Source organism: Elephantulus edwardii, unplaced genomic scaffold, assembly GCF_000299155.1.
Source record: "Elephantulus edwardii isolate Elephantulus edwardi_28Jun2011 unplaced genomic scaffold, EleEdw1.0 scaffold00020, whole genome shotgun sequence".
In the NCBI taxonomy this organism is placed as follows: domain Eukaryota; kingdom Metazoa; phylum Chordata; class Mammalia; order Macroscelidea; family Macroscelididae; genus Elephantulus; species Elephantulus edwardii.
In genome coordinates this window covers 2,000,360-2,013,689 of record NW_006399770.1, presented here as the reverse complement: position 1 = coordinate 2,013,689, position 13,330 = coordinate 2,000,360, and the positions used below count along the sequence as shown (strand labels likewise).

Genomic DNA, 13,330 nt, shown 5'->3' with positions numbered 1-13,330 from the left:
ATAAAAATTTCATGTTATCCTTCATTTACATTCTGTTTCATACAATCCTAGCCATACATTGTGTTTTAAAATTCAATCTCCATTAAATTATGCTCACCATTACTCTGTCCTTCCAGATCCTGCTGAATGTGCAATCGAGTTGCTGCAAATTCATTTACTCAAATTCTTGATATTATTGTTGTTATGTGCCGTCCCTATGTACAACAGCCCTAAACCCTGCTCTATCCTTTGCCAGTCACACTGCCTCTGACACACCCATCCCGATTATCCCAGCAACTGAATCAGTCCACCTCATAGAGGGTCTTCCCCTCTTGCACTGTCCCTCCACCCTCCCAAGCATGATGTTCCTCTCCAAGGACCTGTCCCTCCTTACAACAGAGTATGTCAGATGAAGCCCCAGAATCCTTGCCTCCAAGGAGTTGCCTAGTTTAACCCTCTCCAGGATGAATCTGTTTGTTTTCTTGGAAGTCCATGGTACATTCAACAGTCTTCTCCAGGACCACAGCTAAAAGGCATCAGTTCTCCTATCATTCCTAGTAATTGTCCAACTCTGATGCATAACAAGTGATTGCAAAGACCATCATAGCCTATATCACATGCACCTTAATCTCCAGAGTGACACCATTGCTCTTCAGTACTTTGGAGAGGTCCCTAACAGCAGACTTACCCATGGCAATACATCTTTTAATTTCCTGGCTGCTACAAGTGCCAAGAGTGTTGACTGTGGAGCCAAGCACACTAAAGTTGTTAACAATCTCAATCTCCTCACCATCCATCCTGATGCTGTCAATTGGTCCAGTGGTGAGAATCTTTGTCTTCTTGACATTGAGCCTCAGTCTACTGAAGGCTGTAGTCTATGACCCTCTGCAGCAAGCATTTCGGGTCCTCCTCAGTTTCAGCAAGCACAGTTGTGTCATCTGCATAACGCAGATTGTTAATAGATCTTCCACCAATCCCGAGCCACACTTCTTCTCATAGAGCCCAGCCTCTTGGATAATCTGTTCTGCATATAGGTTGAAAAGGTATGTAGATAGGACACATCCCAGGCGTACACCTTTCCACAGGTACAAAAGGCCTAAGGCTGCACCAAGATCATTTGGGACTGAGGGCCAAGAAGAAAAATACAGTCTATGTACCAATTTCTACAAGGCACATCACCCTCCCTTCAGAGACTTTACCACTAAACTTAAGAGACACTGGTCACAGCATAAGAAATTGTCAGCAGCTGACATGTTTGGAATCACAGAAGCCAAGAAAGCTTCAGATACAAGCTGTGAGATCAAGGGTTGGACAATGGAAGATAAATGCTGAAGGGATTAGGTAGAAGTGAAGGGGTGTCCTGATGGAGGGTGGAGCTGGGAAATAAGTGGGTCAAGACACTGGGCCAAGGGCAGGGACAACACTGTAACTAATGGTTAACTCCATAATGAGGGATTTATCTTTCACTGTTCTATAAATTGCTTGTCTTGTCAGATACTCCTCTAAATCTGAACATTCAGATTAAGGCAGACTAGGAAGGATGCCATCCACTTCTGAAATTTCAGGCCTCTGAAAACCCTATGTACAATTCTTTATATGGAGCATCTGTATTTTTTTAGCTTTTAATTTTTTTCAATCATATACACATTCCTTAATTTACATTGTGTTTCATACAGCATTCCCATACTTTGTCTTATAAAATTAATCACCATTGATCTATGCCCACTATTATGCCATCTTTTTCAGATCCTTCTGGGTCTTTCATAATTCCTTCATCTTCTCCCTTTGCCCACTGAACTCTAAAACCTGATGTCTTCCCCTCACCTGCTGCCCCTTAGACCCTCCCTTCCCTTCCCTCTTTGGACATTTACACATCTTATTAGTTTTCCTTCTATTTTTATAATAATGCTCTTATGCAGTATTTGTCCTTGTGAGACTCAGTTCACTCAGTGTTTCCCATGTTTTATAGTGTTTTTCAATGTTGTTGCTCCTGAGTGCTGTATAGTATTCCATCACATGAAAGTATCAAAATTTCCCAATCCAGTGATTTAAAAACATTTTAAGATATTTTTATTATATCTAAATTAAGAAGAAGATACTTTAAAAAGTTTTGAACCATAAACAGATTAAATATTTATTTGCAAATGCACTTAAACCTTGGTTCCCCTGTAAAGTTGTCTGTAAGTAATCGTTTCATTATAGTAAATTTGAAAAAATATTTTTCTGGCAACATTTGATTAGCCTAGTTATATTTAATAGTTGTTTGATAATACTGCTTTGTGGAAGTGTTTAGATATTAGAGCCAAACATCCAAATTATCCAGATTCTACTTGTTGGTGACTTTTTAACTTTGACTAAACTATCCTTTCTGAATCTCAATCTATTAATATGATATTACCTACTTTGTAAGATAAATATGTTGTGTTTGTTATGTGCCATTAAGTCACCTGTGAGTCATAGTGACCCTATATACAAAACTTCTGAACCCTACCATATCCTGAGCTAGTTTCACTGACTCTGACATACCTAATCTCATTGCCTTACTTACCATGTCTCTCATCTGGGCTTTTCCTCTCCTGTGCTGTCCCTCCATCCTTCTAAGCATGATGTCCTTCTCCAAGGACTTGTACCTCCTGGCTACATGCCTAAGTATTTGAGACAGGGCTTCAAAATCCTAGCCTCCAAGGAGAAACTTGGTTTCACCTTCTCCAAGACAGATATATTTGTCTTCCTGGCAGTCCATGGTATATTCATTACTCTTCTCTAGCACCACAACTCAAAGGCATCAATTCTTCTACCATCCTTAGTCATTGTCCAGTTCTTGGATGTATACCAAGTAATTGTGAAGACCATGACTTGGATCAGGTGCACCTTACTCTCTAGACTGAAATTGTTCTTTAGCACTTTGGAGAGGTCCTTGGCAGCCTACTTGCCTAATGCCATTTGTCTTTTGATTTTCTGACTGCTGGTGTTGATGAGCATGTTTGTAGAGTCAAGCAAGCTGAAATTGTTAACAACCTCTATCTCTTCATCCACCATGGGGCTGCCAATTGGCCCAGTGATGAGAATCTTTTGTCTTCTTGATGTTGAGCTTCAACCCATACTGAAGAGTACAGTCCTTGACTTTCTGCAGCAAACACTTCAGGTCCTCCACAGTTTCGGCAAGCAAGGTGATAGCATCTTTATAACAAGTTGTTGATGAGTTTTTCTCCAATCCTGATGACACAGTCCTCAGAAAGTCCAGCCTCCCAAATCATCAATCTGTTCTGCATACAGATTGCAAAGGTATGGAGACAGGACGCATCTCTGTCATACTCCCTTCCTAATTTTGAACCAAGATAAATATGAGGATTAAATTAAAAAGGTGAGTATATCTCTTACGTAATAAACACTAAACAAATGACTACTATGGTTATTAACTGTGTGGTTAAATATTCTGAAACTCACACTCTACTCAGATAAGCTTTGTACATAATTATTTAAAATAATGAAATAACAATATCTGAAGAGCAGCCCATAATAGAACCGACAAGAAAAAGTACAGAGGAAGAACAAGAGATTTTGACTGTAAAACTTAGGTAAGAGGTGATTTTTAAGGCAGACAAAATTTGCTTTTACAAGGTGAATAAGTGGTACTTTTTGTGAAGTTTTTCTAAATTTTAGGATCTGCAAAAGTGTAAAGTGCATACTTGTTTTAGAAATGTAAGTGTAAAACCAGCATGCCTTTTTAAAATTAGTCAGATTCAATATGCTGTGGAAGTATGTTAACATTTAACAATACAAAATATATAACAATTGAAAATCACCAAGTTCATTATAGATTACTTCTTGGAAGACATGAAGGGAATGGAATTTGAAAGGGACACACAAAGGACCTGCCTCTATCTGTAATTCCTCCTTCCCTTATAATAGGTGAAGTTACATGTAACAAAAATAGCAAATAATACTTATTGAAACTGGTTTGAGAGTACATGGATATACTTGGCCATTCTTTTCTGTTTAGCTAAAATATGTCAGGATTCTTTACTTTTGGATGAGACAAGGAAGAATAGGTGAGTATAAGGCAGATAAACTTGGCCTGAATGAAAGTATGATAGAGGAAGGCATGATATCCAAAGAAGATTTTTGTTTGTTTTTTAGACAGTACAGTAAATTTTTTTCATTTTTTTAATTAATTTTAATGAAAGTTTACAGAGACTTAAGGTTTCCATTCATTCATTGTTGCACTTTTCTCCCTGTCCACCCCCTCCCCCAATTTGCTTTTCTCTTTGAAAAGTAAAAGAAAAATTCTTTCAAAATCCACTCCACTCTGTAGCCTTCATTCTGGACTCGTGTCATGACAATACCTAATCATATATTCCTTTTAAACCGTTCTCTCCCTCATCTATTTCAGTGCAGTATACCTTATTTATCCACTCTTTTTCCATCTTCCCTCAACACCAGTGTCAGTCCCATTTTACAACAGTGGCCCTATACAATATTTGTCCTTTTGTAGCTGAGATATTTCACTCAGCATATGTCCTCTAGGGCCACCCATTTTGTATAATATTTCATGAGTTTCTTGTTTTTCAATGCAGCATAGTATTCCATTGTGTGAATATACCAGAGCTTCTCTATCTATTCATTTGTTGATGGACACTTGGGTTGTTTCCAACTCTTTGCCATTTTGAACAAAGCAGCAATAAACAGGGGTGTGCATATACCTACTTGGGTGGTGGTTATGGTTTTTTTAGGGTATATTCCCAGTAGTGGAATTCTGAGTCAAATGGTATTTCTGTTTGCAACTTTTTGAGAAAACACCATACAGCCTTCTATAGTGGTTATACCACTTTACACTCCACCAACAGTGAATAAGGGTTCCGGTTTCTCCACAACTTCCCCAGCATCTGATGTTTTCTGTTCGGTTAAATTTTGCTATTCTTACTGGAGTGAGATAATATCTCATAGTTGTTTTGATTTGCATCTCTCTTAGAGCTAGGGATTTTGAACAGTTCATGTGTTTGTTGGCCATCTAAATGTCTTCTTTGGTGAAGTGTCTGTTCATATCTTGTGCCTATTTTTCAGTTGAGTTATTTACCTTTATCTTGTTGTGATGCTCGAGTATTTTATAAATTCTAGATATAAGTCCTTTGTCTGACATGTCATTACCAAATATTTTTTTCCCAGTTGGTGGCTTCCCTTTTTACCCTGTTGGAGAAGTTTTTGGATGTGCATAGGATTTGATTCTTAGAAGGTCCCATTCATCTATTTTATCCTTTCCTGGTTGTAGATGAGAAGATTTTTATTTAAGAAATGTAGGTATCTTTTGCTCTGTACTGTAGTTGTACAGGCAGACTTGGGAAGAGATGAGATTTTCAGATAAATCCTTTAATGTTTAAAATCCAAGCCCATTGCTGTCCGGTTGAGTCCAGCTCATAGCACGTCCTAGGTGTTGAAATATATTGAGTATACTTTGAACTCTTAGAAAAACAAACATGTCTTGGAGGAAGTACAACCAGGATGCTTCTTAGAGGCAAAGATTTCACATTGTTGTCGCATAAAAGACCCTCTAGTGGATTTCCACAGGTGCAAATGGCACAGGAGGAGACTGCTCAGCTTTCTTTCATGCGATAGCTGGTGGATTTATATTGTGAAAGAAGTTCAGCCTTTGGGTTAGCAGCACAACTCTGCAGATTGTGCAGTCAGAGCTCCACTTAGAGTTTTATAGATTTAGGAATTGAGGCTGTATCACTTGAATTTCTTTATAGGTGTAGCAAAGAAGCCAAAGGAACACGGAAAAATATTGAAGAGCAAGCTCCTAAAGGAGAGGAGTTAGGATCCAGAATATAAGTAAAGGAATTAACCTTAGGTGAATAAAAGCATAAATAACTACCCTAACCCTGGAATGACTATGGTGAGAATAGATTAAAATATAGAAAAGTTTGTAGGTTTGGATGTGAAATTGACCAAGGTCTGATAATAGTCTCAATTCATTATGAGAAGTATAAAGAAGAGTCCAGGTGAACCATAATGAAGCTTAGGCACCTACTTGGTTGAATTTTAAGATTTTTATATACTATGATAGTAGATGTCTTTCTTTTTTGAAACATTTTTGAGAAATGTACTATTTCTAAAGATTACAAACTAAAAAATTCAACTCATTGTTTTCAGAGTAGAATCAACTCATAACCGACCCTCCAGCAGATTTTCAAAGGCTGTAAATTGCGTGGGAGTAGATTGCCCATCTTTCTCTTACGAAGCAGCTGATGGATTCAACTACTAGGCTTTGTGCTGACAGCACAGTTGCTTACCCAGTAGGCCATCAGAACTTCCTTATTATGTCTCATATTCTAGATAGTGCATTGGTTTTATAATATGTTCCCTTTGAAAACTTACCATCTAGACTCACACTACTTCCTTATTCTATCTTTTCTATACAGAAGACGACGTACTAGCATGGAAGAATGTTTATATTTAAATATTTTTGTTTAGAAGTGTTGTGTATTTTATTTCTATTCATGTTACTATTTTACAGAGAGGAAATTGTCATAATCTAATCATCAGATTAATTTTATAATTTAAGTATGATGATGTTATGTGCCGTCGAGTGATACTATTTTTTAATTTGGAGAAGTCTCCAAATTATTCTTTTTAATTCAATATAGTTTACCTTGTAACTTAGCTTTTCAAATGTATAGCATTCTTTGCTTTTATTAATTATTCTTTTGTAAATTTTAGAGCTGAACGACAAAGGAATGAAGCACTATATAATGCTGAAGAATTGAGTAAAGCTTTCCAACAATATAAAGATAAAGTGGCTGAAAAGCTAGAAAAGGTAAGAGGTAGTTGTGCAAGTTCAGTACTTTATAGTGTACACACTATTCTAGATAGATAGATCTAAGATTTTTGACTCTTAGTGGGACAGTTTGATGAACAGAGTCTACATAGTAACAGTGGAAATAAAACTTCCCTGAAGGGAAACACTAGCTATTCAGATATTAAGTATCAAAACCCGTTATCCACGTGGGGCACAGTGCAGTCCGTTCTTTGTGCTCGACCAAAGGTGGTAAAAATCTTGGTTCACTGGGCGATGTGGAACAAGTGCCTGAAGGCATTCATTGCAAGGATGCCAGACACGGGGAAAAGGTAGCTATGGCAGAAGATGGTGAAGAAGAGTAAGACTGGAGCAAAGAAAAATGAAAAAAGAGGCAGTAGGAGAGGGATCAGTCCTATCTGAGGACCCTCCAGATTGGAAAATCTCACCTAGGGCAAACTTAAGATATGTTCCTGGAATGTGGATGGGCTTTAATCCTGGATTAAGAAGAAAGGTTTAGATTGAGTGAAGGAAGAGGCCTCAGAAACTCTGTGCCTCCAAGAAACCAAATGTTGAGAGAAAAATTAATAGCTGAACTTCAAGACCTGCTTGGTCTATCTCATCAGTACTGGTTAGCACCTTCAGATGAGGAAGGGCAGAGTGGTGTGGGCCTACTCTCCTGCCAGATGGCGAGGAAGAACATGATCAAGAAGACCAGGTCACTATAGCTGAGTTTGATACATTTGTGCTGGTCACAGCCTATATGCTTAATATAGGCCGGTATCTGGTGCAACTGGAGTATCAGTAGTGCTGGAATTAAGCCTTTTGCATATATCTGAAAGGTAACCCAAGAGAACATGGAAATTATCAGACAATATAATTAATATCACATGCAAGCAAAATACTGCTGAAGATCATGTGAAAAACAGCTAGAGCAATATTAGATACAGGGAACTGCCAGAAGTTCAAGCAGGATTTAGAAGGGGCCATGACAGCAGGAATATCATTGTTGATGTCAGATGGATTCAGGCTGAAAGTAAGGAATACCAGAAGAATATCTATTTGTGCTTAATTGTGTGGATCATGATAAGTTGTAGCTCACATTGAGAATGGGAATCCCAGAGCACTTAACTGTGCTCATGCAGAACCTATAACTAGCCCAGGAGGCTGTTATGTAAATAACAGGGGAGCACTACATGGTTTGGAATTGGGAAGGGGTTGCTTCAGGGATGTATTCTGTCTCCATACCTATTCAATCTGTACGCTAAGCAAATTATCCGAGAAGCTGGAGTCCATGAAGAGGAATGTGACATCAGGATTTGAGGGAGACTCATCAGTAAACTGCGATATACAGGTGACACAACCTTGCTTGCTGAAAGTGAGGAGGATATGGATTGCATCTCAATATCAGGACAACAAAGATTTTTAACACTGAACAATGGATAGGAGATTGAAACTGTCAACAGCTTAATCTTGCTTGCATCACAATTAACACCATTGGTTCCAGCAATCAGGAAATAAGGAGACAGTGCACTGGGGAAATCTGCAGTTACGGACCTCTCCAAATTATTGAGGAGTAATGTCAGTTTGAGGACTAAGGTGCATCTGATTCAGGCCATAATCTTTCCAGTCACTTGCTGTGCATATGAGAGCTGGACAATAAATAAACATGACAGAAAAAAAAAATTGATGCCTTTGAGTTGTGTTGGAGAAGAGCCCTAAACATTCCATTGACGTGGGCCACGCTGGAGTGTTCTTTGGAAGCAAGAAGGATAAGGCTTCACCTCACATACTCTGGGCATGTTGCTAGGAGGGGCTATTCCTTGGAGAGGGATATGATTCTAGGAAGAGTGGAGAGTCAGCAAAGGAGAGGAAAACCCTGACCAGGTGAATTGACGTGATGACTGCTGCAATGGGCTCTTGTCTGTCAGGAAAATGTGAGAATGGTGCAGGATAGAGCAGGGTTCAGATATTTTGTTCATAGAGTCACTGTGAGTTGTACTAGACTCAACGGGACCTAACAACAACATCAACATTAAATATAATAAAAGTCAGTGATAACTACAGTAGGGTAATTAGAAGAATTTATTGTTCATAGGCCAGAACAGCCTTCAAAAATAGTATCTTGAAGGTTTTGGTTTATCATTAAACATTATTAAGGAGGGAAAATAATTTTTTTTGTTTTTTTTTTGTTTTTATTATTATTTTTTATGTGTGTACTGTCAAATAGATCTGACTAGTACAGGAGGTGATTATTCCTCCTTCTTCAGCAGAGCATCTGTTGGATATGAACAGTGCTCCTCCGGGATTGCAGTGCAGCTTCTTGCCACTAGACCACCAGAGCTCACTTAGATCAATGTTTTAAAAGGCTCACCCTTAATATCAGTGTGGAGAAATATGAATGGGACTCTGAGAGACCAGGCAAGAGATAAGTTGAAGTTGATTGAGATGAGAAAATAATGTGAGAAATACTAGTGAGTGAATAGATGAGTGGATGTACAGATAAGTGATGTAACTAAAGAATTAATGAGTGTGAAGAAGAAATCATCAGCTGTATTAGCCCTATCAGTGATCCCAACAGAAGGGCAAATCAATGGGATTTAGAGACTATTAAAGAATAGTAGAAGCAGATAGTAGGAGAAAGGAAAAAATTCTAGACTATTATAGTTAGGTTAGCAATTGGTTGAATATTGCATCATGAATTCCAATAGTTTTATTAAGGGGAAAAAAGTAATGAGTTTTGTTTTGTAAGTGTTTCTTGAGGCATTTATAGTCAGGTCCTCAGTCCTGAAATCTGGATTAGCTAGTTGCTGTCAGATTACTTTCACCTCATGGTAATAGCATGTTTTTCAGAGCAGAATTGTTTCCTAGGATTTTTGAGGCTGTAACTTACTACAGGCAGCTCACTAGGTCTTTCTTTTGAGGTGCTTCTGGGTGTGGGTTTGAATCACTATCCTTTTGACTAAGTGATCTGTTGCTTAATAATTTGTACCACTCATGGGTCCTGAAATCTGCACTAGAGGTGCAAATAGAAAAACTGACAATATTTAAGAAGTAGAAACCTTGGATATTGATGAAAGAAATTTAAATAGTTGCTTGTATTTTATTCCTGGGAGACATTTAATGACAAATGTTCAGAAGTGATCAAAGAAGAAGCAGGATACGATAATGATGGAAGCAAAGATAATAAAATATGTGTATGTTGCAGAAGAATAAGTAGGATGAGGACTGAGGTAGGGTTTTCCTTTTAGTAACTGGAGAATTATTACATACTGTGAAGAGAACAGATTTTTGAAACAGGCACAGTAAGTACAACCTCTAAAAATGGGAGAAATGAGACAGAAATTAGTAGGGTAGTTAATAGACTATTCTGTATTTAAGCTAGGTGAAGAGGAAATAAGTGGAATGGAAAGGTGAAAACAGGATAGGTCAAGGAAAAAAGTTTTATTGGAACACAGGTTTGAAAGACAGGCACCAGTGAAAGAGGCTGAAGAGGATATGTGAAGATGCTGAGATTATAGAGAATGAAACTGGCCTTCGTGTCTATAGAAGGTATGTGAGAAGGTAGATACAGGAGCAAAGGTGAGATATTGTTAAGTGGAAGTGAGGGCATTTCTTTCCTTTAAGGACAAAAAGTCAATTTATAAATAGAAGAAAAATATAGGAAGGAATAACATTGAATGATTTTGACTGGAACGATGGTACTAACATGATTTTCATAGCATAAAGATGATGAAGGAGATTTGGTAAGCCTCAAGTGAGTGCTTCTTATAAAATAATCAAGAAAAATAGCTTTAACTTTCAAAAGGAACCTAGGAGCAAAGTAGGAATGACCAGTTAGTACAAAGAAATGAAGAAGGTAAGAGTGGCTTTGTTGTTGTTGTAACCCATAACGACCCTATGTACAGCAGCCCTATGTACAGAAGCCTGCCCTGTCCTGAGCCATTGTCACTGATTCTGACACACTAGTGCCCTTTGCCCCAGTTACTAGCTTTAGTGAAGTATAATACATCACAACAACTAAAGAATAAGAGAGTTTCAAGAAGAAAGTATCAGCCATATTGTTGTTGTAATGTGCCATTGGGTCACTTGTGACTCATAGCAATGCTATGTACAATAGCCCTGAACCCTGCACTATCCTGTGCCAACCTTATTGTCTCTGACACACCTACCCCCATTACCTCAGTCACTGAGTAAATCCATCTCATCAAAGGTCTTCCTCTCTTAGCACTGTCCCTTCAACTTCCTAGCATGATGCCCCTCTCCAAAGACTGATCCCTCCTTGAACATGCCCAAAGTATGTTGGGTGGAGCTTTGGAATCTTTGCCTCCAAGGAGCAGCCTGGTTTCACTCTCTCCATGACAAAACTCTTCATTCCATAGTTTATTCAGTACTCCGCTCCAGCACCACAACTCAAAGGCATCAACTCTCCTATTATCTTTAGTCATTGTCCAGCTTCCAGATGCTTATTAAGTGATTTTGAAGATAATTGCCTGGATTAACAGGCACAACTTAGTCCCCAGACTGACATAGTTGTTTTTTAGTACTCTGGAGAAGTCCCTGACAGCAGATTTTCCCAATGCAATTCATCTTTTGATTTCCTGGCTACCGGTCCCAAGAGTGTTGATTGTGGGTGTTGGGTACTAAAGTAAAAATGGAAGTTTACATTTGGTGTTGAAAGTTAGTCCTGTGTAATAAAATTGTAAATACTTGTTGTTGATGTAGTGTGCTGTCTAGTCACTCACAGCTGACCTTCTGCATGTTTTTGCAGTCTGTATATTGTATGGGAGGAGATTTCCCATCTTTCTCCCACAGAGCAGCTGGTAGATTCAAACTGCCTGCCTTTGAATTGGCAGCACAATTTCTTATTAGAGCTCTAAATACTTCTTGTTGTTGCTTAGTACCATCGAGTTGGAACTTGCCCTCAGCTGACCCTTTAGCAGGTTTTCAGAGGCAGTTAATTGCACTGGAGGAGAGTGCACATCTTTCTCCTGTGGAGCACCGGGTGGATTCGAATTGCATCCTTTCAGGATTGCAGTGCACATTCTTAGCACTAGGCCACCAGAGCTCCCTAAAAATACTTAATAGCAATGGAATATATTGAGATTCCATTAGATTCTGAAATCTTAAATATGAATTAGTTAATCAGATCACCATGTTGAAAAGCTTGGCAATGGACTCCTGGGGGACTGGACTGTTGGAGAAGAAATTTCTGATAAGGTTGTGTATAGAAAGAGTTGTTGTTGTTGATTCCCTTTGAGTTGAGCATGACTCATAGTGGCCTTATGAACAAAAGGCCTAAAGCCCCTCTACAACCATTGTCATTTATCAGAGTTCATAGGGTTTCCAGCGGCATGTTATTTAGTAAGTGGATGGAGTACCTAATATGGTAATTGAAGAATATATCCTTGGGGAGTGGGAGGAGTTTAGAGGGAGAATACAAAAATACTTCATTGTTTTTCCAAGGAGTATGATTTTGAAACTGTGCTCAGTAGAGCCCTACATTTTGATGAATATGATAAAAAATAACAAAGGAAGCAAAGCAAAAAGCTCTTTGCTCAGTTGTCTACACTCACCACTCCTCTGATGTAGGCAGTTTGCTTTATTAGGTTTTCTATTTTGGGCTTGGGCTTTGATTTTACTGGACGTTTTTTGTTGGTGTTTTGGTTTGGTTTTTTGCGACTAATATGTCAAAACTTACTTTGCTAGACTATTTGAACTGAAATTATATTTAGTAACTTGGGTGCAAAATCCCGACTTGAGTTACCTGCTTTGTTTGTAGGAGGACAGAACATTGTCCTGTTGCAGGTGACAGTGTTATTGTCCCTCTCTTTCATAGTTAATAATTTCTAGGTAGGTTATGGCTGACATCTTTCTCCTTGTTCTTTGTTACTGGAAAGTTCACTTTGCTCAGTTTTACTACTGGGCTGGGGACTTAAAGAATTCTTAGTATACTCATCAATTTATTTCAGACATAATTTACATTAATAGCTTTAGGTTGAAAAATATAGCCTTTATGACCACATTAGCATGTCTACTTAAAAAATCCTGTTTTAGGTTCAAGCTGAAGAAGAAATATTAGAGAAAAATCTAACTAGCTGTGAAAAAGAAAATAAAAAACTACAGGAAAAATGTGGCATGTATAAAAGTGAAGTTGACGTTCTAAAAGAGAAATTAAGGTATAGTATACTATTGTACTAAAGGGTTTTCTATAAAATGGGGGAGGAAATTTCAACATTTAAAAATGTAATATTTTTATTTAAATGTGGTATTAAATTATGTAGAAAGATACATTTTACAACTGAAACCGTTTTCTAGATAAAAAATGGAATTTTTAAATGTAATGAAACATTTTAATGCTGATAGCAGGCATCTGAAAACCCTATGCACAACAGAGCACACGCAGATTAACAGAAAGGGCAAGCTAGGTAGAACTATCATCAAGTGTGGAAATACAAGGGAGGAGGAACAGTTGTAAGCAGACCCTAGTGATTGGTACATGGAATGTGAGAGCCATGAATGAAGGAAAATTAGAAATTGTTAAGAAAGAAATGGAAC

General features: G+C 38.1%; 1 pseudogene; it reads left to right on the top strand.

The window, feature by feature from the left end:
- The first annotated feature begins 7,120 nt into the window (after window positions 1-7,120).
- LOC102851209 lies at window positions 7,121-12,774 on the top strand (annotated as a pseudogene).
- The last annotated feature ends 556 nt before the right edge of the window (window positions 12,775-13,330 follow it).